This window comes from Halichondria panicea, chromosome 7, assembly GCF_963675165.1.
Source record: "Halichondria panicea chromosome 7, odHalPani1.1, whole genome shotgun sequence".
NCBI classification, from domain to species: Eukaryota; Metazoa; Porifera; class Demospongiae; order Suberitida; family Halichondriidae; genus Halichondria; species Halichondria panicea.
This window is the reverse complement of record NC_087383.1, coordinates 6,030,002-6,053,021: the sequence shown is the minus strand read 5'-3', so window position 1 is coordinate 6,053,021 and position 23,020 is coordinate 6,030,002. Positions and strand designations below refer to the sequence as shown.

General features: G+C 40.5%; 1 protein-coding gene and 4 long non-coding RNA genes across 15 annotated transcripts in view; 4 read left to right on the top strand and 1 right to left on the bottom strand.

Annotated features, from left to right (window-relative positions):
* The window catches only part of LOC135338505 (splicing factor 3B subunit 4-like), a 166,848-nt gene that overhangs the window by 103,933 nt on the left and 39,895 nt on the right, over positions 1 to 23,020 (top strand). The window contains exons 1-10 of one of the 10 annotated variants that reach the window (XR_010395516.1): positions 3,543 to 3,668; positions 4,032 to 4,246; positions 4,333 to 4,379; positions 4,467 to 4,527; positions 4,605 to 5,269; positions 5,707 to 5,908; positions 6,288 to 6,748; positions 7,008 to 7,112; positions 7,315 to 7,425; positions 7,710 to 7,863. The gene's annotated coding sequence lies outside the window, so the exon portion shown is untranslated. The other 9 variants (XR_010395515.1, XR_010395514.1, XR_010395513.1 and 6 more) reach the window with 9 other exon arrangements.
* LOC135338656 (uncharacterized) lies at positions 2,906 to 3,484 on the bottom strand. Its single transcript, XR_010395701.1, has 2 exons — positions 3,226 to 3,484; positions 2,906 to 3,134 (listed from the first exon to the last, which is right to left on the bottom strand). It is a non-coding gene; the product is annotated as an uncharacterized LOC135338656 (long non-coding RNA).
* On the top strand, positions 11,299 to 12,631 carry LOC135338644 (uncharacterized). Its single transcript, XR_010395689.1, has 2 exons — positions 11,299 to 11,731; positions 12,471 to 12,631. It is a non-coding gene; the product is annotated as an uncharacterized LOC135338644 (long non-coding RNA).
* LOC135338664 (uncharacterized) overlaps positions 17,025 to 23,020 on the top strand; it is a 31,608-nt gene continuing 25,612 nt past the window's right edge. The window contains exon 1 of the long non-coding RNA XR_010395711.1: positions 17,025 to 17,132. This is a non-coding gene — a long non-coding RNA (uncharacterized LOC135338664). The remainder of the gene's footprint in view (positions 17,133 to 23,020) is intronic.
* LOC135338537 (uncharacterized) lies at positions 17,951 to 22,739 on the top strand. Of its 2 annotated transcripts, XR_010395530.1 has the most exons (6): positions 17,951 to 19,119; positions 19,275 to 20,207; positions 20,412 to 20,573; positions 20,778 to 20,910; positions 21,148 to 21,258; positions 22,502 to 22,739. It is a non-coding gene; the product is annotated as an uncharacterized LOC135338537 (long non-coding RNA). The 2 variants fall into 2 exon arrangements; XR_010395529.1 differs by lacking the exon at positions 17,951 to 19,119 and having other exon boundaries at positions 19,266 to 20,207.

Below are 23,020 nucleotides of genomic sequence, written 5' to 3'. Positions count from 1 at the left end.
CATTATAATGTGTTCATTCCACGTATTAATCAGGCACTTGCACTGTTCATTGGTGGATGGAACCATCACTCAATCCGAACTGCACACCGTAAGTCTCCACACCAGTTGTTTACAACAGGGGCACTACTTTTTCAGCACTCCGGACTCGCAGCTTTGGATTTTTTTGAGAATGTGGAGAAAGAATATGGAATTGATATGGAAGGCCCCATCCCGTCTCAGGGACGTTCTATAGTTGTGCCTGAGGTGCCAATAAGGCTAAGTTCAGAGAAATTTGCTCTCCTACAGCAAGCTGTTAATCCGTTAGCATGCACCTTCTGATGAGTTTGGCATTGATTTGTATGAACAAGTTTTGCAGTTTATGTCAACGATTACGGTATAAAACATGACCATGATGACTCTCATAATTTGATGTTATTCTTACATAATTATTATTTTGATGCATGCCATTGTGATGCTCAGTAAACAAAGCTCATAATTATCAACATGAAAAATGATTAATGAGAGTATGCATGCAGTACAATAGCTATAAGCCAAAACAATACTACCTATATAATTAAAGGGAGTTATTGTTAGAATTGACGATAATCATAATTATAATTATTATGAACATCCATGAAGGTGATTGATTGAAATGAAGGATGACACTGAGAGTAAGCTAGCTACACAGCAAAAACACAATTATGTTATACGGGATGCATCATCATATTTTAGTGTTAAAATGACAGAAATTTATGTCATTTCTACATTAAAATAATTTCAAATGATGCATTTTATTTGAGATGTTTTATGTTATTATAACATAATTATCTGTTTTGACTGTGTATATAGCCAAAACAAATATGACGTGATCAGCACAAATAATTAAACTTAAGAAGTTCAAGGTCCATTCAGGGAATAGTAACATAATGATAATGACGATACTTAATTAAGAAGTTTATGGTCCATTCAGAAAGAAGTTACAAACAGTTCATTACCCAACAAAGGTCATTGTCGTTGAGGATTGCCATCCACTTTCCGTGAAATTTGCTATAATTGGCATACGAGATTGGTAGCTTTAGCAAAGCATCACATGTGTTGTGCGCACAGGGCCTCCTGGCCCACTCAGACGATTGAATTGTACGATGATACTGCTGACAGACAATACACTGCTCCCAGTTGTGAAGTGAAGAAATCGCTGAAGCAGATTAGTCGACATAATTATTGCCAATCAATATCTACAAGATAGCCACCAACACGCTCCTCACGTCCCATTCTTCTCAGCCTTCTACATACCATAATGACTCCTAACGTTGGGGATTCTGAACGGATTTCCTTCACAATCCTGTTGAGCTCATGATCTGATAAAGTTGTTGCAGAGTCATCCAGCAATTCAAACTCAACTCGTCTTTTGTATACACAAGATTACTTATGTTTATCAGTCAAAAACTTACCTATATAATAATGGTCATACAAGACACACCAAGCAGGGCCGCAATTTCAGTCCAGCTAAAATTTAGTGATGATAGGTACACTAGTTGTTCCTTTTCAATTTCAAACTTAGATCTTCCTCTTCCAAAGATTCTTCTAGCAGCTTGATACTGGAATTTGCTGGGGTCTAACATCTCTTCATATTGCACCCACTGTCTGTGTACACTTCTCAGGCACTCTAGTAGATGAGCCAAATTCGATTGAAACTCATTAATTACTAGCTCATCTTCTTCTCCAACTTCAGAACCCCCTTGCAGCATATGATCAGATAGTTGCATGCAAGTACTCAGACAAACTTCTAGTCTTGGCAAAACATAGTCACAAAATTCTCGATTCGCTATTCCACGATGATGTTCTGTGTTCTCTAGGAATCTGCTGACATCAATAAAGTATTGACTCCATGCTCCAAACAATTCATCCTGCTCAGCCATCTCTAGCTAGCTAGCAAGCTAAGGAATGCAAGGTTGCTTATGCGCATGCACATATGAAAAGGCAAGGTGATAAGGAAGGCAAGGTCAAGGTTCAAAGTCTCCCTTGGCTACACTATGTACGCCACGTTATAAGGTCACGTACGTCATGCTATAACTCCAATAAGGTCATGTATGTCATGTTATAACATTCAAACGTCATAACGCCATCATTTCTTTATGTTACTGGATTTCCAGGCCTATATTATAATATTATAATATTATATTATATCAACTGGGAATGACTTTCTGTACCTATATCTTCGTTGTTATACAAGCAATATTTACCATTTTGACTTTGTTGAATAGAGAATTAGGTGAGGAATGGAATGGTGTTGACTGCTAAGTACTAAGGAAAGTTCACAACATGTGATAAAATGGCAAAATTTACCGGAATTTATGTTCACTTTTCTGTACCTCTCTTTGGCTTATAATTTGTCTTGGGTATTTCTATGCTTTTATATTGTAGTGAGTACTGTATATTGGGCACCCTTATTTGACTGAACAAAGCCTTATTTTGGCAGTAGCTGTGATGTTTAGTCTACATGTATATTTACAAATTAACGTACGTACATGTATATACTGGTCATACGTTATTATGTTACTACCGTCTTGTTTACTTACCCATGGGTGATATAATTATACTATAGGGTTGGATAATGAATACCTGGACGACTGGGATAGGGGGAAAAATCTGTTTCTAGCCATAAGGAGCTTAAGACGCTGTAGTGATGCCACAAGGACTGAAGTTTACAGTCAGGTACGTATATATACAATGTGTATTGTAAACCTAAAACTCCCCTCGTCCCTTTGCAGTCAAATCATTCATTGACATGGTAGGGGACCTGTTCATCCTCCCTGGCGCAAGTGCCTTTCTGAGTGAGCGAATCGGCTAGAACCCTCTCGAAGCGTTTAACTACATTTCTATTTGATGCATAATTATTTTTTTACGTGTGATCAAATAACCATAATTATAATTATGAATCGAATGAACTATAATACTAAAGAGTGTGAATACACAATACGCTAAAGTGATCAAGCTATAAATTGTATTTCCCTCGTAAATCATACATTCATAGCTACAACTTTGTTGCTAAAGTCAGTGCAATTACATGATGCTGGCACTGCTAAATATCTTGAATCCTTCGTCTTCACAAACAGATGCTTAGTGGCTTCTCTCGATCTCAGTAGAGTGTTTCTCTGTATTAATTAATATTAATTAAAAGGGACAATATTAAATTGGACAAGCAAGCTATACAAATTAATGTAGACTGGTATTTTGGACTTATACCTCATCACTGCTCTTTAGCTCTAGCTCTTCTCAAGTCTCATATGCTGTCTGTCTGCTCTGTAATCTGTGCTGCCATCCCATATATCCCAAGGTGATGTGAAGAAACTATTATTAGCTTCCGGTGCAGTGAATTAACTTCCTGCGCAGCCTGGATCCCTTTCCAATCCCTCTTTCTACACTATCTATGATTGGACTATGATTGCCGATTTTTCAATCGGCGTGGTCTCGAGGCTAAGTGTCACAAGGAGTCTTGTCATCAGGGACAACATTGATGGAACACGGGACAGTCTAACAACAACTGGAATAAATGCGAGAAGTTTATTTTCCAGGAATTGGGCGTGTCCGGAATCAATAGCTGGTGCCATTGTGTGAGTAGCTGCCTGTAGTTAGAGCTGTGTAGCATAGACCCAGACCACTGTTAGAAGCTGTTCAAAGCTCAGAAGGTAAGTACAGAAGTTGGTTTTGTAGTATAATATTATGTTTGAAATTAGGCGTATACTTCAAGTTGAAGCAAGTTTTGTTGAGTAATGTAACATGATTTTGGGCTTTTACATGGAGTTGCTAGTCTGTTACGGGTGGGACACAACTTCTAGTCTGTTCCAATGTTATTAAGCTAAGTGTATGCAGAGTTTTGTAAGTGTATTCTCTTTGCAACAATTTGTCAGTTGACTTTTGTAGATGGCACTACATGTGAATATGTCATAAATAGTGTGTAAACAATACAAAGAGCATAGTTAAAACATTATGTATGGTTAAAATAATGTTCAGTCATGTTTGCATATCTATCAATTCGTCTTTTACTCCAGGCCAGTGATGACTTTTGTTTCTATATTCTCCTTGTCACTGTCACTGGTCTTCGCTGTCTGAGTCCAATTCAATTTCCGGCTCTTTCGTTTCAGCAATCTCTCTGCAAATGGACCAGAAGTACACCCTGGTCCACAGCCACAGTAATAATGGCTGTATCCCACTGCTGCTAACATTTAGAAATGCTTAAAAACTCGCTATTATGTGGCAAATAACGGTGAGATTAATTAACCTGTTGCTCGTTAATGTTGGATGTTCAGGAATAATTTATGAGTAACATTACAGGTTTATTCCACTTGCTAGGTATACTAAATAAGCTGGGTAGGTTAGCTGAGCTTCTCTACAGTGGGGTAAGCATATACAGTGGTCTGTTCAGGCAATTCCTGATTAAAAAAATTTTTGACCTGTAATATTAGCATATTTTTCGTACCACACAGAATACAAGTACGACTGATTTGGACGATGCTTGGAATGTATTGAGGAGGACATCTGTTGGATGTAATACACAAAAATAATGTGGCTTATTGTGTGCTCACATCTCTCCAACTAGTACTATTTTGTGGTTTTTTATACAGCATTTTCAACGATGCATTTCTCGACTCTCAATGGATCGACACGAAAAAGTTAAACAATTACGTATAGATGTTCATCAATCCTATAAGATAGCACTGAACATGTTCAAATTCATCTCATATTTTTGCAACAATTTGTCAGTTCAGTTTGCTGTGGCATGTAAATTTGTATAAATTTGTTAGTGTTGAAGTTTCTAAGCAAAGCCACATGGCGGCTTTGTGGCTATATTTAGTTCCTGCCATGTGTAATAGATTGGTGCAGGAAGCAGGAAACAAACTGCAAAGGGAAGAGAGTTATAAAAAAATGCTACTTTTGCGCAAGCAATTGCGAATAGCTCAAATTATATTCATGACAAAATAAAACTCCACGTAGGAGCATGCGCTGGAACCATTGCGGTTCGACTGGGGAAGAAACTGGTGAAGACCCAGTGAGGGTAGAGTATAGCGGGGCAAGAGTGAGGTGGTGTTGGTCTAGCCGTACTGAGGAACACACTATGGAGCAGAACCCAGCTCAGCATTTCAAATACCCAGACTAAACAAGCTAAAAATGAAGAAACGCCTTCGAAGTGATGACAACTGGCTGGAGGACAAAGGCTCGGGCAATGTGGTTGTCGCAAATACTAAGAGGTTTAAAGGTCGTCGTGTGGACTTCATACAACAGTGGAGAGGTAAACAATTGTCTCAGTAGTACATACTGAATGCACTTGTCAAACCCTACCAGTATCAGCTCTATTTAAGGCGCCACATAAAAATATTTATGCTGGTAAAGGTAGCCGTATTAGAGGTTGAAAAAGCTGTTTTTTTATCTCCAATTAGAAGGCCGCCCTCTAAAGACACACCATCCAGCCTCAAAAGTAATTTTCCACCTCTGAATACAACCACCTATACCAGCGTAAATATTTTTGTGTGGCGCCTTAAATAGAGCTTATACGGTAGGTACGATCTAATCTCCCTACCTTTGGGCATATTATTTGTAGATATTCCAGTTCTGTAAGATCGTACACAGCACACCCGGCCGTACACACACACACACACACACACCCGGCCTTCCTACACACATACACACACACCCGACCCTCGTACACACACACACACACACACACAGGGCTATGTGATTCGTATCAGCGGTGGCAATGACAAGTAGGGCTTCCCCATGAAGCAAGGTGTCCTCACTAATGGCCGTGTTAAGCTCCTCCTCAAGAAGGGGCACAGACCCAGACGCACTTGAGAGAGGAAACGCAAGTCAGTGAGAGGCTGCATAGTGGACAGCAACCTGAGTGTGCTCAATCTAGTCATCATCAAGAAAGGTGGGTACACAACTCTGCTGATTTAGATGTACTCTGATGAGAATTGACTTTGTTAGGTGTAACTATTGGGCAGGGTTTCATAGAGAGGGAGGGGATTCCCCCGATTAATGATGTCATGATGTACAAGAATTAAAATAAGTGTACTAGATCCCTTGTGTATTATCGTTACGTAGTCATCGTATACGTGGCTTAAATTTATCATGGAAAAATACACATTGCACCTCAGATAATCATTATTGTTCTGGGGAACGACCCCTGACCCCTGACCCCCTGAATTAAATGCTTCCCCCTCTCAGCTAAACATTTTTTAGAAGTGCCCGAAATATTATAATGAAGTGTCATTGTAATGAGGTCATTGTTACCCAGAGTGTCCCCTCAGATCTGTGCCCGGCCCTACACTGTGTTCCGATGGTGTCCTGGTGCTAAGATGCGCTACAAGAGAACAGAGGTCTGCCAATCATGTGCCCAACTCAAGAACGTCTGTCAAACCTGTCTTCTTGGTGAGCCCTGTCACTATATAACTCTCTCTCTGTTGCTATGATGACACACAATCATCAGTACACTGCTTCCTAGAACAACTTTTTTCAAGTCATGAATTAATTTTGTATAAAAAGTCTCACAGTATATCTATCCAGGGTGTCATACAGGATTTTGAAAATTAATTTTAGCATTAAAAGTCTGTCACTCTTAAAACTAATAACTTGTTGTGTGTATGGAGGCTTTAACCGAATAGCCGCGGTTATGATTTCATACGTAGTACCGCCCACCGCGGATCAGGATCTCCTGGACTACAACGGAATTGTCAACCAGCCAATGCCACAGCGAAGGATCCTTTTAGAGGTAAGATTTTGTGCGTATAACGATCGTACTTGTAGCTTGTGCAGCGTTTATAAGCCTTCTTAGCTGATACACAATGCTTAGATACCTACTTAGATGCCTCAGAGTGTGGAGAGTATAGTTTAGTAGTAGCTAAGTAAGTTTACAGACCCTTTTTTAGAGTGTAGTCTACACGGTTAGATATTCATTTTATCTTTTTGTTCAGCATTCGCCTCTGGCAAAGAAAGATGCATAACTTCGAAACTATAACCGTGTTCTTTAGGTAACTTCCTAGCAAACTAGTCTACAGCAGTTACTCTGTCAGGATCTCCTGGTTTCCAATGGAACAGTCTACCAGCCAATGCCACAGCGAAGGATTAATTCAGAGGTAAGCTTTTTGTGCGTAAAACGATCGTACTTGTAGCTAGTGAAGCCTTTATAAGCCTTCTTAGCTAATGTACTATACTTAGATACCTACTTAGATGCCTCAGAGTGTGCAGAGTATGCTTTAATAGTAGCTAAGTAAGGTTACAGCCTGTTTTCATAGTGTAGTCTACACGGTTAGATATTCAATTATTTATCTTGTTCAGCATTCGCCTCGTGCAAAGAAAGATGCAACTAACTTTTAGGCAACTGCCTAGCATTCTCTGTCGGGATCTCCTGGTTTGGAACGGACCAGCCAAGGCCACAGCACTTCATAGGTAAGCTTTGTGGCTGTGTATTAAACTGCTAGTACGCTTACTCTACATATAGATAGCTTGTAAAGTAGTAAATGTACACTGGTTACGTGTTACAGTCAGTACTAAGTATTTCTACTCATGTTCAACAGGCAGGATAGAAACTCATAGGAGTTGACGCTTTATACAACTAGTTACATGTTCTTATGCCATAGCATAAAACAGGGGTTGCCAGTGTGGCAAAACCACTTCTCGCACTGTAGGCAAAACCATGCTGTGTCCTTCCTTTTGTTTTTCTGATAACACAGATGGCAACGACCTCTGCGTACATCCTGGTGGTGAAGAGGGAAGTGAGCTATTCCTAGCGATTTCAAGGGTGTCTTGCTCTTTTTGGAGCAGTAGTCGCCAATTAGCTTCTTGGCCAACTCGTGACGAAATGAGAGGAGGGTTTTCAGTGCGTTGGTGGGTAAATATTGTCGATATAATATGTAGCTGTTCGTAATGCAAATATCCTTTAGGAAGAAGTAAATGTACATATAAAACTTATGGACTTTTGTAGGGCATCTGTAGTACCCTCTGAGCTGATCCCCTCTTGGCTGCTTGAGAGCCTTGGGGAAGCCTGTGCGGTCAGCGCGAGCTGTACCACAAGCATAAATGCCATCCTTCTCCAAGTCTTCCAACAGTTTGACAGACGTGAAAAAGTTGTCAAAATAGACGTGGTGGTGCTTGCATGTGCTTCAACGAGGCTGTGAGGTCTTTCACAACTCGTGCACACAGTTGCTTCTCTGGTGTGGCTTCTCTCCCTGTATACACTTGTAGCATGTGGAAGTACCCGCCTGCTAGGACCCAAACCTTGATTCCTCTCTTCACAGGTTTATTTGGGAGGTACTGTTTCAGTGCAGATCTACCCTGAAACTTTATCATTGCCTCGTCTACTGCAACTTCACGGCCTAAGTTGTATGCAGCAGAACAGCGCTCGTTGATCTTATTGAAGAGGTGGCGTACTTTGGCCAAACGATCGCTACCTGGGGTGCCTGGAGTCGGGAGAGTGGTGTTGTCCGTGAAATGGAGGTATCGTCGGATGTCCCTAAAGCGATCGCGTGAGATCTTCGATGCAATTGGTGAGTAGTAGAATTGCACGTCTCTCCTCCAATTATTTTCAATCGATGGGAGTTTCACGATCCCCATGAAAATGCAGAATCCCATGTAAGCCTTTAGCTCAGCAGTCGTGAGTGGGGTCCATTTATCATGTTGTAGTGGGGTCATCATTTGCCTAGCGTATCAATTTGTCTCGGCTACTATGTTATCCATTATTTCAGTGGTAAAGAAATGCTGGAATATGTCTAAGGGAGAACTTGAGATGGATACAGCTGGGCCTACAGATTGGATGAAGGCCTCTCGAGAATGGTCTTGAAGGGTGGGAGTCCAAGGGCAGGGGGAACTGTTTCAGGTGTGTGTGTGTGTGTGTGTGTGTGTGTGTGTTTGAGAGATTGAAATAAAAAATAATAAAAGTTGGGTGTATATCTGTCCACTGAGACTTTGCTGACTCATATAATTTAAAAATTCAAATTTCTCAAACAGGAAGATGCTGATTTTCAGTTCATAGAATATATACATATAATTATGTGTGTGTGTGAATGGGTTGGTTTCCTATATTGGGAAATGCAAGATATTTTGGTTCTTAGAATTATCTCCAGGCATTAGTCAAAATAAATAGAAACCAGTGTGTGTGTGTGTGTGTGTGTGTGTGTTTGGAAGGGGGGTAGTAAGCACAAGGCTAACTGGGTTGGATGGAACCGCGCCCGCTGAAGCGTACCATTTTTACTCAAACGGGATGCACATTTATTTTTATGAAAGACATTCAATTGACAATTTATATAATTTTTTCCGGTCTTCAGAGGAGCACCAGACCCGTCATTGCCAGTCCACAAGTTTCGGTCACTTTAATTTCCTTACTTGTGGATAGCTCGAGGAAAGGCGGGACCACTCCCATACATGCGGAGTCCGGGTGTGACTGTCAAACCATAGACTCTATGGTTAAACACCACAAAACATGCAGTTGAAAAAGCAAGCTAAATTTTTTTGTTTAGGAAGTACTTCAAATTTGCTACCTTATAGTTATTGTGTACATAAGTAATTAAGTTAAGCAAAATGGAACCCACGTGACAATGTCAGTCTCTTTCTTTTCCATTATTGTCAGCTCTTTTATTTCTGTCTCTTTGTTCTCAGTTTTTGTACCAGTTTTGTAGTACCATGACGATTATGTTTAGGCTCATGTGATTCCCATATCTGGGTGTATCATCTTACTTTAGGCGTTTTGTGGCTTGTAGCTACATGTATAAGATCTAACCTTGGTTGGATTTGCCATTAGTTAAAATAATTAGATGTTAGTGTGTGTGTGTGTGTGTGTGTGTGTGTGTGTGTGTGTGTGTGTGTGTGTGTGTGTGTGTGGGTGGGTGGGTGGGTGGGTGGGTGGGTGAAACCCCACATGGATGGAGGACCCTACAGAGATGGGTCCCCCACCCATGTGGGGGACCCATCTCTGATCTATGAGCTCACGTGCACCTAAGTCTTTATGTACATAGTATTTATTCAGGAGGCAACAGTCGTTATAATTATTATTATTTATTGTAGGTTAGTTATTATTTAAGTCATGTGGGAGAAAAGGTGTGTGTGTGTGTGTGTGTGTGTGTGTGTGTGTGTGTGTGTGTGTGTGTGTGTGTGTGTGTGTGTGTGGTGTGTGTGGCTTAGGCAAATTTACAATTGTTGTGTAGTAACCAATTACAACTTGTCTGTACTGTGTTGTGCCACTGGCCTATAGGACATTGTGTTATTATAATGGTGTGCAACTCATTATTACCTCTTACTTGTGTAAAGTTATAATTGTCATGTTTTGCATTCCAAAGGTCACTTCAATTGTGGTGTACTTTTTGGCTTCTGTGAGATAATTATTTTACATTGTCTGTTCCCAATGCTAATGTATTAGGCCTGCAATCCATGCTTTTGTATTATTCTCAATGATTGTTGATAACCTGGGGAAAGTCTGTACAGATTCTCTCTATTATTGTCATGTGTTGTGCCACTGGCATAGGACATTGGTTGTGTGTTATTATGGTGCAACTATAACCTTTTTGTAGGGTCATGTTTTAGGCATGCCAAAGGTCACTTCAATTTGTGGTTGTAGTTTTAGGCTTCTGTGAGATCATTGTTTTTACTTGCAATGTAATGTCTGTAGTAGGCACCCTCCAATTCTTTATGCTTTTTTGTTCCCAATGTATTCCCAGTGATAATGTATTTAGAATTCCCAGAGGCCACAAATTATTTATTTTGTTCCCTGTTGCAATTTAAATTCTGTTTGGCTTTCTGTGTGTGCATAACAGACACTTTTTGTATTGTTATTATCTGTTCTCAATGCTAATGTTTAGGCACTCCCAAGGCTACAATTCCTTTATGAAATGTCCCTTATGAAATTAGGTCAATTTGATCGTAATCACTATGCACCTGTTACAATTCAATTCTGTTTGGCTTTTAGCTTTCTCTGTGTGTGTGCATAAGAGGCACTTCTTTGTTCAGTTCCCAATGATAGCTAACTCAGAATCATGGTCACTGCTATCCAGGAGATCCTGCAGTACCTCCTCTCTAGTATACAAAAGCCTCTTAGTCATTGTTGTCCTGTAGAATTAATTTTTATTGTGTTTGTTGTGTTGTATCTTCACTTTGAATTTTAATATTGAATGCAATTTTCACTTAAAAATACAAGCACATTTTTGATAGCTAACCTGTAGTGATCTGTGTCCCTATGGCTTCAGGTGACCTTCGAGTGAATCCTTATGAGGTTGTGGAGACTTGGAAGATTCTGGCTTACCACAGCTATGCTAATAGTAGTGTAACATGCAGCTGCCCCAATATTGCATCATAGCAGCAACCCACACAGAGAAAAGAGGTGTGCTGTTTTAGACCCTGAGCGTGTGCTATATTAGCACCACAGTGTGCTAAACAGTGATTCAGCACACTACATGTGCTGTTTTGTAGGCATATAGCACAGCGTATGTGTTGTATTGGTGTGCTTTTTCATGGCTTGTAATTTTGATGTTCGATTACATGTGCTAAATGGACTGTGCTAAATGTAATGGGTGTGCTGAAACAGGTAAACATGCTAATTCAGCACAGTGTGCTGTTTTCAGTACCAAATAAGGGCATGCAGTACAACAGATGTGCACCCGCAGCTGCATAGCAACAAAGATTTTTTTTTTTTGCTGTTCTTGCAAAGAAGAAAAGAAGTTGAGTTTAGACATGGTTTGAGAGCTGTTTGAAAAAACTGTGGAACTAGGTAAGTTTCCCTCAACATGCTGAACAATGCTGTACAATGTAATTGCACAGCTATTGTATTGTAGCAGGTGTCGTACAGTACACAGGGGAGCATCTGTACAATGTAATTGCACAGCTATTGTATTGTACCAGGTGTCGTACAGTACACAAGGGAGCATCTGTACAATGTAATTGCACAGCTATTGTATTGTACAAGGTGTCGTACAGTACACAAGGGAGCATCTGTACAATGTAATTGCACAGCTATTGTATTGTGCCAGGTGTCATACAGTACACAGGGGAGCATCTGTACAATGTAATTGCACAGGTATTGTATTGTACAAGGTGTCCACCATTGCTTTTCCTTATCAGCATTGTTAGTATTGTTATTGTTGTATCTCAAGTGACTGTGGTTACATGCAATAGTGAGTTTGCCTCCTGTGTACAGATTATTGGTGTTGCGTACGGTGTTGCGTACTCTTCCTCTTGGTCTTACCTGTGTTATAATTATGACTCTTTCTGTAGCTAGAATTCTTTGCTTTCGGCTCATGTACTTTTTCATGCACTGGCATTTGTCATGGATCACAGCAAATACTTTTCTTATTTCGCCTCATAATAATTATAAGTTTCATCGCAATGCATACTTTGTTCATGCTATGACTGATGTTATGTACCTAATCTATACGCACTTAATTATTCTTATACTTGGTTATAATTCTACTGGCTTTTATGTGACATATTTTTCTACTTCGCTCATGCAGGTGATGCTGAGAAGTCAAAGGCAGTATCTTGCAATTGCAGTGATCTGAGTGCAGACTTGCTATGTTTAACTATGTTAAAAGAAACCTTTCACTTTTGTATATCCTTATCGTTTGTTTAGATACAATTTTAATACTGAATTGATGTATTGTTGTTTTTAATGTTTGAAATTAATTTAGCACAATACAATCAGCACAGATGTTTCAGCACATTAGAATTTAGCACATGTGCCGGTTTTGACACAGTAAAAATGACATATGTTAATTTGACACCCGTGTTAGTGTGTTAATTTTTGGGAAAGCAGTTTGACACGCGTTTGCATGCTAAATTGACACCTTTCATTTATGTGTGCATAATTACGCAAATTTAAGTCATCTGGTTAATCAGTTAATCAAGAATTTGGTTCTGATGCTCCACTGTATATAATTATATAGTATTCCCTGGTGTAGGTGATAGTGTGTGTGGTGGCTGCAACTGACCTCTTAGATTCATGTGTGCATGCATGTGTCCCCTCCACACACCCCACACACTACACCCACACACCCCACACAATACACCCACTCCACACAACCAACACACTTCACCCCACCCACTCCACACACACCCCCACACACCTCACAGCACGGACTCACAGTCACTGCAGCAGGCTCTCTGTTACCTGCACTGTCAGGGGATTGTTCACAATGACCTGAGACTGCCGGGTCATGGCATCATTAAGAGGTCAGTACATAGTTACATGGGCATGACCTCTGTAATCTGAAATACTGAGGTCAGAGGTCATGAGTATATGTTTATTGCTTTTGGGCCTAAATTTTATATTTTTTTGAAGAAAGAGCAAGGATATAGAGAGTGTCATACAGGGGGGATATCCCCCCTGCATTCATGCAGGTACTAGTTGGGGTCCATAGCTGGCAATTTTACATACTAACAGCTATAGGGTATTGAAGTAACAGTTGACCTTTTTTTTTAGCTAGTTACATTTCAACAATCATTTCCCACTATAATTATACGTACGGTAATCGTCTAATTTCATGCTAAAGAATGTATGTGCCTTTTGATGGAGGAATCAATGATTGATTTTAGTATACATAGCTATACCCACATTGTACTATTATATACAGCTAAAATCCTAATCACACCCACACACCCCACCCCACCCACACACACACACCCACACACCACCCACACATACCACACCCACAGGCACAAGGCAGACTAGTGTCCTCCTGGTGAAGCTACACCTTCAACTGTATGAGATGTACACACAAGAACACAATCTGCTTGACTTCGATCAAGAGTGTACTAACTTTAATTTATTAGCTTTCTAGTGACCTACGTATATACCACAACCATTATTTCCCATTTCTTTCATGCATGTTTGTTCATTGCTTTTCTTGATAATTATAATCATGATGACTATTTTGGTCACTATATACCTTAAATATGTATAACACTCTCTTGGTGAGACCAACAAATTTACTGCTATATATTCATGCATTTTATGCAAATATTGGGTGTGTAGGTATAAAGATCATTAATAAAAAAAATAACATCAGATCAAGCTAAAAAAGGGCGTATCTTGTAAACTCAAGTAAACAAAGCTTCTGGGTATATACAGGTGTCAGCTCTTTGACAAAATACTTTTTGAGCTGACAAAATAGATACTAGCTAGACTAGACTGTGATTGAGCTGAAGTAACTCTGCGGATCAGGGCTATACACTTATCTTGCAGCTACTAGAGTCCCTGGCCGCCCCAGGCCTGGGCAGGTCAGGAAGGTCAGGACAATGGCAGCAAGGTGAGCTTGTACTGTACATAATATCTGGTGGCCTGTCTTTGTATGTATTCAGGGTTGACAAAGATACATCAGTATACATGTACAGCTTCAATCACACACTATAATAATAGATTGCAATTATGCACCTAATGTGCCCCCCCCCCGGGACATACGGGGGAATTTGACTTGAAATGTTGACCCCATACTGATATGATTTGACCTGGCCTTGCGTAGTAAAGACTGTACAACTGCTTGAGGCTGTGACTGGTGGTGACTGGGGAATTAGGGTATTTGAACAAAGCATCCTCCCCCATGCATGTGGGGAATTTGACCTGGGGTATAGTTATGGTCAAATCCTCCATGTTAGCCTGACCCCTCCCTAGGAGGTAGTGGGGTGACACATTGATAGGTGCATTAGAATTGCTCTGTAAGAAAATTAATGTTTCTGCATACCATTCTTATTCATTAGAACCCACACAACAAATAGTTCATTGAACCCTGGAACACTCTGATCATGAGTTGTTGTGTTGTACCATAGATTGAGGGGTTAAAGGGGTTGGAAACGAAGGTACCCTCGAGTATCATCCGTGCTACGCTGTGGTTTAATGGAGCCACAACAATACCTATTTCTACACACAGTGCATAATAAACTACAAATAGCTGCTTAGTCCGTGCAACTTACTTATATTCAAGGTCTATACCTATTGTAGTAGTTATAACTAGCACGCTCTAAAACAGCCTTGGGAACTTATGACTTCACTAGCTAATTTATCTTTTTTACTGGGTGTATGTTGTCAGTCATTATAAGTACTACATGTGGCTGACGGACTAGGCGTGTTATAAACAGATAATGTCTTGAGGAAACACAACTTTCTTATTTTAAGGGAGTTACCCTACAAAAATTAATTGCTTAACAGCCTCGTTCATAAGTAACGCAAATAGTTTCGAGGATCCATTGCAGATTCAATGTAACTTCTCTAACTCTATAATCTATTGTTTACTAAGTGGTGAACATTATTTTGAGGGACTTCCGTTTCCAATTGCTTATCTGTGGTTTACTAAGTGGTGAACATTTTGGTGGAATGGTTGTGTACATTGAGGTGACCATATCTCAGAGGCCACAATGAATACAGTATTCCTTATCTATGAATCCAGACACTCTATTGTCCAATAATGACTGTGACCATAATGTACTCCTAACACTACATGTATTGTTTATACTGTATAATAGTATAACTCGTGCTTACTAGCTATAGAAGCAAAGATGACTGTATTACTTATTTAGATGACAACCTCAGAAACTAATGAGTGACCTTCATGAGTGATGGTTAATTAGTTGCAGGCTCCTCTGGTGTCTAGATGTGGGTATAGCTAGCAAGTGAAGGCTAGCTCCTAAGATTGTGGTCAATACAGTCACATCCTCTATAATACACCCACTCACTCCTCACCACCTAAGAGTCCACTAATTGGAGACTGAGATTACTCATTGTCATTTGTAGGTACATAATAATGATAATTTCTGCCCTTCATTGTTTACCTCCTCCCACAATACACTGTAGTGATGATCTGGGTCAGCAACTCTATAAGGCCTCCCGTGGTGGTCGTGTGGATGAGGTGGAGAGGCTGCTGGCTAGAGGAGCTCCTGTCAACTGGAGGGCCAGTGATGGATGGACCGCTCTCCATTGGGCATGCTACAACAACCACCCTGATGTAGTGAAGATACTCACACAGCAAGATGGCATCGATGTCAATGTACAGGATACTTGGAAGAACACTCCCCTACACTTTGCCTGCTGGTGGGGACACTTGAAGTGTGTCCAGTTACTGATGGCAACTGGACAGTGTGACCTAGGTAAGTCAGTGTGTGTGTCATGTAACACTTTAAGGCCGTATTATCTCCAATTCATAGCTGAACTAACGTACATAGTGGTTAGGACTAGACACATGCATATACATGTGCTTATGTCAAACACTCAATATTGCTAGAAATGTTCATGAATAATTATGTTTCCTGTTCGTTTAATTAGTTAGTCGCTTCTAGAGATTAGAAATATTAGAAATAGTATACGTATACATGTACAGACCAGGTGTAATTCATACAACAATAAATAATGTAGTAATTCAAAGTTCCAATGTTTCGAGGGAGAGGGTCTGCGAGTCCATTGTGCCCACCACTGAGGCCGCATTTCCACGCTGTACTGCGACCGACAGCCTTTGCAGTAAGTAATGGGAGGACTTCTGATCTCCCGTGACACGTGCAACGCGCCCACCTGATTCCTTAACAAATGTCTTAGACTTAGGCCCTAGAACACCAGCAGTCTCTATGGCTAGTGGGGTGAAGCAGTGCAGTGCATGAACCAAGGCTGGTGTATTCGGCCTCCTTCCTCTCTTCTGCTCCTGCAGCTACAAGCTCTGCTATTATAATAATTATGATCCTTAATACCCTAAACACAAATACACGTTCATATCGTGTCTGGTTTAGTGACCTCACTGATATGTACTATAGTCTAGTGGGTTTGACTGCCATTGTTAGTCACACACACACACACACAACGTTCTTGTGGTTGCTACGCAGCCATATGACTCTATACTATTGTGGTAATGTTCATTCTAATCTGGGGATAGTGACATGTTTCATCCCTGGAATTATCCCCATGCATGCATGTACCAAGTCTAAACGTGTCTAGTGCATACGCAGCTATTCAATAGTTGAATTTGAGAACAATTGACTCTGACCTAGTGAACTATATGTACGTGTCAATGCTCCCTAACTCACCACTATAGGAGCTGTGAACAATGTTGGACTAACTCCACTGGGAGATGCAGTCAGAATGGGGAGGCTGGACATTATCAAGTACCTCATCACAGAGTGCAATGTGAATATCAATGGTAAGTTAGTACATGCAATACAATATTCATGTGAATGAAGTACAGTTCATGATCAGGGGAAGTTGATAATGGAGGGTTAGGGTACCTAGATACGTTGTCAAGGTTACACAAGTCATACTGTCCCTTCCATGTTACATTTTACCCTAACCCTAATTACTTTTGGCCTTTAATCTTTGCATGCTAGGACACTATGACCGAGCAAGTAGTTAATGGTCAGATAATTGCTCAGAAATTGACCGATGGACCGACTGTTATTTATACCTCTGTAACAATACTTGTGGCTTGCTCTTCATACCGTATCGTATAGCTTATGCACTGTCATGGTGTGTTGTGTGCATGCTTATATAATTATAGTGGGTATAGTTTGAGGGTATATGAAATTTCGCGAAATGACCGTTATAATAGTTTTTGCTCATTTAAGTTTCGCGGAATAACTTGAACTTGCACGAGCTCCACACGCGACCTTTATTCGAGGTAGATCTATACATGCAGCTAAAGTGATCCTTTACCAGTCTCTATATGTTTGCTATAATAATTGATCTACTGAGTCTGTTACTGTTAATTTAAACACTATTGATTGTGTGGTTGCTATATGCACTCCATTCTCCTGTCAACAGACGAGGGTTAGCACTTCAGTGCTCGAGGGTGTATATAATTATAGTAAACTGAACAAGTCAGAATACGTTTAATCGTGTTAATGGCACTTAACAACTATAAACAATACTTGTGGCTTGCTCTTCGTACCGTATATAATTATAGTGTCGTATAGTGGGTATAAATGGCCATCCCAGACGAAGGTTTGGGATGAGTATTTTGAGTCAAATTTCGCAAGCAATCCAGCTACATAGCTATACTAGCTAGCTAGAGAGTCCTAGAACGCCTAGCCTTCATCTAACTAACTTGTCTTCTCCAGAACATCTTTTACTAAGCTTTATGAGTATACGGAAGTGCCCGGAAGGCAATAATTGAACTTCAATTGTTCATGAAGTTTGAGCGTCATTTACTCAAGGTTGCAATACCTTCGTAGCGTTCCCTCGAACATATCTCCGGAAAGAAAGTAGCTAGGAGGTCGATCTTGGTATCATTTTGAAGCTTAAAGGACGCTCTATCCGATTCAACAATAAAAACTGATTTGAAACTGCCCGCGTTAAGGTCCCTTTTCATTGGCACTGTCACATGTTCATCATAACTATAATTATGACCTTTGGCATTCAGTCTTTGCATGCTAGGACACTATCACTGAGCCAGTATAGTTAATAGTCAGCTAATTGCAACCGACTGTTAATTTATACCTCTGCATATAACAATACTTGTGGCATGCTCTTACGTATAATTATTAGCTTTGTGGTCATGCCAAGGGCGTATAGAGAGAAGAGGGCATGCAACTCGCCCTATTCTCAGAATCATCCGACTTCGTATTGAGCTATTTTTAGAACTGCCCACAAAAACGCCCACGCGTAACCTTTGACCGCACAAGGTAAATCATTATATCTGTATAAGCTAGCTCGATTGCAGCATAGTAAGCATAGTAGTTCCCAGCAGTATGGCTCGTACTAGCAGTGTCAAAGGCAAAGGCAAACCATCCAACAGTTGCAACTCCAAGAAGATGAAACCTATAGGTACAATAAACCTGTCTTCCTGAGTCTCTGGTACTTCTTAACAATGCGCCCAGCACTTAACTTCCCGCTCGAAGGGGTTGTCTTGGACCTGGCTGGACTAGGAGTGGTCATGACACTTCTCTAAAATAATACTGCACTGTTAGCTTTTCCCATTGAAGCCGTCATAATTATAACGGCCACTCTAGTAGTGATTTTCAAAAGTTCACGTGGTATCTTTAATAAGCCGCCTCGAGGTACGCTTCGTACAGTAATTTGTTGCATTTTGAGTGGGCAGATCAAAGGAAATACTGTGCCAATATCTGCTATATCCGAATAGCCGCGGTTATGATTTCATACGTAGTACCGCCCACCGCGGAACCAAAATCTAAGTATTATTTAGAACACACCTAGCCAAGATTAAGTGTTTTAATCTGCGTGCCGAGGATGGCCTCGAGGTTAACGTGGTGCTCGAGGCGCAGCCGAGAGCATTACGTAACCGAGAGGCCATCCGAGTGCACCAGATTAAAACACGTCACTTGGCTAGGTGTGTTCTAAAGGATTTAGTGCTGTCACGTGAGCTCTAGCCTCGTGGCAGCTAGATCTAGCTACATTTTAAATCAGTTGCTGGTGGCTAGCTAGCTAGCTAGACGTAATAGCAAGTTTTAGTAGGTTTGTAGATCCAGTAACTGATGCAAAGGAGAAGGAGATACTATCTAAAGCTATCTGGACTGACTGGGCATGTTCTCGACTTATTTCTCCTGCTGATCAACAGTCCCGATCCCACTACTGGATATGCCTCCAGCTGATCTGGCTTACTGGATGGGAAACTTTGTGCGCAAACTATATGGCAATGAGTATCTGGTTTGCTCTTTTGGAACGCTATGATATTCGAAGCAATTATATGGATCTGGCTTAGGTACAGGTACGTACATCTTCGAAGCAAGCTGAGTCTATTTCTCCAGACGAAAAAGCGATGCTATGGTCAAGTCAGCAATTCGGTACACTTACTACACATGAAACAAGTCGAAACGATAACATTCAACTTTCTAATACTTTTCAGCTTTGCTTGTGTACGTATTCAATCTGCTTGTATTATTATTATAATTATGATGACATTCAGATTCAATCTGCTTGTATTATGGTTGTTTGATAAAAAGTGTGCATTAACAAACCAACTTAAAGCACACTTAACCAACTTAGAGCTCACTTAAGTGTGGATTAAGTTATTTAATCCATGGTCACCTGACTGCTTTCAGATAAACTGATTGGCTGGAGATCATGTGATCAGCACTAATTAATTTTAAATTACTTTCATTATCAGCTCCTAGCAAAGAAAGATGCATAGCTAAGAAGCAGTAGCAGTTTTCTGCAGGCAACTTTGTTGCAAACTAGTCTAGAATAGTTATTCTGCCAGGATCTCTGAGTTTTGAACGGAGCAGGTAACCAGCCAAGGCCCCAGTGAAGGATCATTTCACAAGTAAGCTCTGTGTGTGTATAGCGATCATCATTTTCCTAGTCTAGCCTTTAGAAGCCTTTTGAGCTGATTTAATATGCTTGTCCACCTACCTAGATAGCCTCTGAGTGTATGAAATATACTGAAAGAATAGTTTAGTTAGTTTAGAGCCTGTTTTTTTAGTGTAGTCTACAAGGTTTGATATTCAAATTATTTTCTCTTTTTCAGCATTCACCTCTAGCAAAGAAAGATGCATAACTTGGAAACAGTGACAGTTTTCTTTATTCAACTTTGTAGCAAAGTAGTCTACAGTAGTTACTGTGTCAGGATCTCCTGGTTTCTAACGGAAAAGTCAAGCAGCCAAGGCCAGAGCGAGGGATCTCTTCAGAGGTAAGCTTTGTGTGCGTATTATAGCAAGCATTATGTAGCTAGTATAAGCCTTCATAAGCCTCTGAGCTGATTTAGTATGCTTCTGCACTTGCCTAGATAGCTTATGAGTGTGTAAAGTGTACTTGTGTAGAAGCTGAGTTAGTTTAGAGCCTGTTTTTAGAGTGTAGTGTACAGTGTTTGATATTCAATTATTATTCTTTTCAGTGTGGCAAAGAAAGGTGCACCCCTTAGTAAGAGTAACAGTTCTCTTCAAGCTACCTTGTAGCTAGTTACTCTGTCAGGACCTCCAATCTGAACAGTCAACCAGCCAAGGACAGAGCGAGATTTTACTTCAGAGGTAAGCTTTGTGTGCGTATGATTATAGCGATGCTGTTTTTAGCTTGTACAGGTGTTCTTAGCTGATAATACGCTTACCTACGTAGCTTGTAAAGTGTACTGGCTCCAGCAGTGTGTTGAAGCCGAGTTTAAAATACAGAAGCCTATATGTACGCTCAGCAGTGTTGCAATGTAAAGGGGTCATCATTGATTTGTCTAGCTATCTGTTGGTCTCATCCACAATGTATTCTGTTATCAGCTGTGATGAATGCTGGAATTTTGTCTTGAATCGGAGATCGGAAAGTTTGGGCCAACAGATTGGTTGAGATGGTGGGAGTCCATAGTCAGGCCAGGAGTGGAACTGCTTACAGTAAGTGGTGTGCGTGTGTGTGTGTGTGTGTGTGCATATTTATGTGCGTGCGTGTGTGTGTGTCTGTATGCGTGCCCGCGCGGGTGTGTGTGTATCTGTGTCTGTTATGTGTGCCCGCGCGGGTGTATGTGTGTGTATGTGTATCTGTGCACATGCGCGTGCTTGTGTGTATCTCTGTGTGTGTGTGTGTGTGTGTGCCCCCTGTGGCCCGACACAGGAAGAGCACGACAGGAGATTGTCAGAGGTACTCTGTAAATTGCAAGAAGCAGGCCTCACCATGTGTAAAATGGTACTTTATACCATGCTAAATATTATCAGTGCTCTGCCAAAAGTTATGCCTAGGCTTGTGTGAAGTTCCTGCTTGCTTCCAATTGGGGTTGGCTTGTGTAAAGTTCCTGCTTGCTTCCAATTGGGGTTGGCTTGTGTGAAGTTCCTGTTTGCTTCCAAGGTTACAATTCAATTAGGCTCACTACTCAATTAGGTGTACATATACAGAGGTTGATTGCATAATAATGTCTGACCTTTTCAGGGGAAAGAAAGAAAAGGCTTGTTGGGCTTATGAGTGTACTGTTTATGAGTGAGTGTACTGCCTACTCGTGTAAGGACATTTTCTTCCCAACATAATAGGCTTGTTGGTTGTGTTATGCTCCCCAGCTAGGATTAGGTCACAATTTAGTCATTAGTTGGCTTGTGTGTTTGCCTGTGATATGCATTGTAATTCTGTGCCCAAAGTTAAATCTTTTTATGAACTCCCAGTTTGTTGTAGGATCACAATTACTTTATATGTGCCTATGAGTGCCATTGCATGTAAGTTTGCTTGTGGGAACCTATACATAATTATGTCTAAGGTTGCATGATTCATAATTATTTTGCACCCTTGTATGAGATGTACTGTACTTCGTGTATGGCTGTTCTCAGTATACTTCTTTAGGTTTGTTGGCTTGTGAGTTAGTGCTGTGTTACATGTACATTCCTAATTTTTAGTCTGCTGTCTGTTATAGCAATTCAATTATAATTATGTGGCTGAATGTTATTATTCAATTTAGTGTGTGTATTGATTGCATGATAATCTTTTGATCTTTTAGGCACCACCCCAAACAAAGGTACATTTAAAATTCAATTTCTTTTTGGCTGGCTTGTTGGCTGGTGTTTGTCTCTGAGGAGGTTATGTTCTACTGTGTGTAAGAACAATTGATTCTAGAGGTGGTCTGCTTGGTTGGTAATACTCTTCTTCCTCATGCAGGTCTGTGAAACTATCGTCACTGCTATCTGCCATGGAACCACCACCATCTTATGGGTCTGAGAAGGTCTACTCACTGTGACTACTATCCAGGATACCTAGGAGTACCTCATCCCCTGTGTACAGAGGCCTCTTAGTCATTGTTGTACCATAGAATTAATTGTAATTGTATTTATTATAATGTATGTTCACTTTTGAGATTGATATTGAAATACAAATTTCACATGAAAATTTCAGCAAATTTTTGATTGCTAACCTATGGTGATCGGACTCAGTAAGGCTTCTGTTGACCTTCGAGAGAAGCCTTGCAAAGCTGTGGAGCTCTGGAAGGTTGTAGCTCACCACAAATTAATTAAGAGTAGAGTAATGTGCGGTTGACACTTCAAAGCGTCAACCGCGGCTATTCAGATATGGCACAGGTCAAGCCATAGTATGGCTGAAGTTACCTAAAGCCCATGCACCCTCCACCTAGTAACCTGAAACGGTCCCTTTTATATAACACTGTTAAACAGATTCAGTGGT